Here is a 4481-nt window from a genome sequence, read left to right on the forward strand (position 1 = left end):
TCATTTTTGCCAATCTGAATCTGGCCTCCCTGGCTCACAAGGAGGTGCAAACATGCTGTACGGCACATTTGCGAGACTCCTGGGCTTGTGCAAGGGATTTGTACCGGCCGAAGACTGGACTTGGATTGTGCCCTAAACCAGTTTACAAAAATCAAATATAAAACAACATGGGTGAAACTAGACTTGCAGTGGAATCTTAGGCATGACTTCTCAGAAGTAAGCCCCCTTGAGTTCAGTGGGACTTACTTCCTGATAGTGTGGGGAATAGTTGGGGCATTTCCAATGGATCTGAAAATACAGGAAATCCTTTTTTAAAGATTTGCTGGATCCAGGCTGTTTAGGAATTGAAGGGTCAAATGAGATGCTTAGTGGAATGTGGAACCTAATGGTTTTTTAAAAAAAATTTAATTAGCAGGCTGCAGGACACAAAAAGGAGTGGAAATGTGGCAGGGGTGGGGGCTTTTAACCTATCATGGTTCTTCTCCCACTTGCTATTAGCTTTCAATGGAAGATTCTTTTTCTTTAAAATAGTGAGGGGTGGGGTGCGATCACAGCAAATGCAGCATCTTAAAGCCCTCCAACACCACATGCTGCCATTTCACTTCCTTTCTTATTCCTGTCCCACCAGCTGTATTATTTTTTAAAAAACACCAAAACCAATGACTACGTTATGCATTTTGCATACTGTCTGATTGGGTCCTCAGAGTAATAAACCAGCATCCTGAATCATGCCTGGAAGCAGATTGGTACCCTGTCAACTGGAAAAGAAATGGAAAATATGTCCTTTGTGGCCAACTCCTCCAAGGCTGGTAAATTCTCAGCTAGCAATAACTTCTGAACAGTTCTTAAAGTCAGCAATAGTGTGAAACCTGTCACCATTGAGAGAGATTACCAGTGCATAGGTAAGAGGAGCCAAAGGCTTTGTTTATGCCTTATTTACATGACTGCAATTGGCACATCAGAAGCAAGAGGCAATGTTCTTGACCACAGCCTTAGCCCTTCAGCAGCAACAGTTGTTGATGGCCTTTTAGCACTTATCCTTTGCCATGTATTGAAGCTGAGGCAGGCAGGGCAACTTGGGGTTAGCCACATGAAGCCTGTTAACCATGTATTGTGATGTGTGGCTTTATATTTTTATTCCCACAGGCAGGCAAAAAAACAAGAAAAAGATCAGGAAGTTTTGCTCAGCTCTTCTTGGGCTGCCATATGTAGCCAATGGGCTTCAGTGACTAGGTCCTAAGATGTGCACATCTGAGATAGTTCCATCCAAGAGCACGCTGGTAGATGAGGACCACATGTAGTTGCATTATCAATGGATCAAACCTCTTACTAGAACTTAGCTGACATGCTGAGCTTGGCCTGGGGAAAAGACAGTTCACACAAACTAGCACTGGATATTTTATCCATGCAGTCATAGGCATCTTATGGTGATGGGAACTCAACACTCACATGTGAAAGGTGCATGAGGAATCAATTATTGATTGCTGGCCTTTGACTTCTTCACATTAGGGGGATTCTATGCATTTGTAGCATGCTGTTACTAATAATTATGACTACCTCAGGCCTCTCCAGCTTATTGGAAAGCATTGCATCCATAACTGTGATGTGTAATGTTTGTTTAGCTGCATGTAATGTTAATTTTTATGGCAACATTCAACAAGAATAGTTTATAAATCCAACTAGAGAGTGGATGTATAACATAATTCTCTGAGAAGTAACACATTTGCAATGCTGGCTAAATGACAAAAGATATACTTGACAACCTAAATAAAACTGACCAACACTTATTTCTACACTGTTTTTCTCTTACAGAAAGCATCTTAGCTGTGAACATCCTTTCCAAAGTATTATCTCTGTTATTACAGGTGTGCCCCAGTATCCATGGAGGTTAACTGAAACTGCGAATACCAGGAAATGCCCCCCACCCTCCGGAGGTGAGGGGAACTCTGCTCCCCTTGCCTCCAGAGGGTCCTCTGAGCCCAGCAGAGGCAGAGAATATTGGTTTGTGGCCTCTGTCAGGCTCAGACAGATCCCTAGAATGAAAAAAAGGCATTACAAAACTTGGAAGTGACCTTTTTCATTCTAGGCTCGATCTGAGCCCAGCAGAGGCCATGGATGGACGTTCTCTGCTGGGCTCAGAGGTTCCTCTGGATGTGGGTGTGTGTGTGACCCTCTCGCCTCCAGTGGGGGTGTGTGCCAGGGGCATAAGCCAGGGAGCCCCATAAACCCAATTCATGGATAAGTGATATGGGGGCCCTCTGTAATATACAGAAGAACTTTATCTTACAAAGTAGAAAACTCTCCTATGTGTGTGTACTACAAGTGTAGGAGGCCATATTTGAAAAAGAAATTTCCACCTGTAGCATATAAGGGCAAAGACATGGTATAGAAAGAATGAAGAAACCCTATATTGTAAAGTTGTTCAGATTGACACTATAATTACAAGTTAAATAAATTGAATACATTGCCAGTAGGTGCCATTGTTGACTTAATTTTCAGCAGTCAAAACAGATGTTCTCTGGCTGTACAGAATATATTTCTTCTTCAAGGTTCCTTTTTGTCTGACTTAGACATATGCACATACTATCAGTCTTTCCATATAAAGTTTGGCAGAATGCTAGGTTTACAAAATTATTCCTACTTTAGCCTAATGAACAGAGCCTGCTCTATCCCAAGAGCACTGACTTAAAACAATAGCAAAACTAGCACTCTGAGTTACATAGTGCCAGAACATATTGAGAAATGTCTTCTGACATGATTGATAAAATAATTTTTGCTTTTCAGTTGGTGCCCCTGGGTTTGGTCTGTTTTTCTCTTCTGTAATAATAAAGGAACCAGGACCTTGTCGGCTGCAGAAGAATTGGTGACCAACATGCAGACAAGTCTGTAACATGCAGATAAGTCCCTAAGCATCTGTGTGGAGTAGGGCCAGTTGTGACTGATCAGTTTTGAAAGGCTATAGCTATAGAGTCTTGAGGATGCAGCTTGAGAAGCAGCTTTCCTCAACAAGGTAGTTTTGGTGGCATACATGGTACAAGCAACATTTGCAGTATAGCCATCAAAACCACTGTAGGTTGCAAACATATAGGACACTGGTTTTGCACTGGGGTACCTGAAGGACCACCAACTCCACTAACATGTGGCCTTGTGCTTCCTGCCCCCATCTGAGGCCCAGTTGGTGGGAATATAGTATGTCTGAATGCATTCTCCACTGTGTGTGTGTGTGTGTGTGTGTGTGTGTGTGTGTGTGTGTGAGAGAGAGAGAGAGAGAGAGAGAGAGAGAGAGCACACACGCGAACCAACTCTTGTTGCTTTGGCAATAGATTTTCTGTAATTTTATCTGTCGCTTGTGAATAATTTTGTGTTTTCTGGTTGTGATGAAATTTAACTATTTGAAATTTATTAATTTGATGTTAACACATGCATCAACATTAAAATGTGTTGAACTAAAATTAGCCTCTCTGCACTGAACTGCCCCATTGCAGAGAGAGTTCCCATACTCCAGCAAACTGTTTCCAGGAAATGTCTCTCAGTGACACTGAGCTTCTCCACGGGACAGGGCAAGCTGTAACGCAAATTATGGCTCCCACCACATTAGAACACCCACCATGCAGAGGACATTTTCAGGGGTTTCCAAATGGTTATAATGCACAGACCAGTCCTAAATTACAACCGCAGGTTTTCTAGAGTTAATGGATACTGAACTTCATTGTGTCATTATTTCTTGAGTAGTCAGCAGTTTAAAGGTTCTCTTAGTTGGACTTTTGGCTCTTATTTTGTAGCATATTCTTTTGCATGTGCTCTCTCTCTCTCTCTCTCTCTCTCTCTCTCATGTATTATGTAAGAACAGTGACAAATTATGTAACACAGTGAGGCAAAGGGGGATGTGGTGAAACCCAAGACATCTGTGATCTTTCCAAAACCAAACAAGTATAATGTCTTGTCTATAGATACAGTATTCTGATTCCTGCCATGGAAAAAGTAGTAGAAGTGCTGAATCAGTGATTTTGTTCCCACTCACTGAGCAAAATACACTGATATAGAGAGCAAGACACAGAGCAAAGAGTCTGATATATAGAATAAGGCATCTGGATCAAAGAGTCTGACAGATGTCGAGGCATTTGAAAACTGTGTGTGATGTTTCTTGTCACCATTTATTCCTAGGTATAAAAACAATTTCCTGAGGTATCTGCACATATTGTGAGCTGCTGTCTAAAATTAGCACAGGTGATGAGAAATGCTTTCAAATGGCATATTAAATTGAATGCTATTTTGAGCAATTTCTGTTCGAAAGGAAACTGTATGCTTGCTAGACTGTTCTGTGTAGAAGAGGATCCAGTCTATGGTTAGTATCAATAGGTTAGGTAGGGCTGGCCCATGATGTGGTAGTGGAGATGGTATGCCAAAAGCTGCCCCCTTACCTGGTGATTTGCCAGCTTCTGCTTCTCCAACAGTCTAGGCCAGTGCTTCCCAAACTTTTT

This window comes from Tiliqua scincoides, chromosome 1 (genome assembly GCF_035046505.1).
Source record: "Tiliqua scincoides isolate rTilSci1 chromosome 1, rTilSci1.hap2, whole genome shotgun sequence".
NCBI lineage: Eukaryota > Metazoa > Chordata > Lepidosauria > Squamata > Scincidae > Tiliqua > Tiliqua scincoides.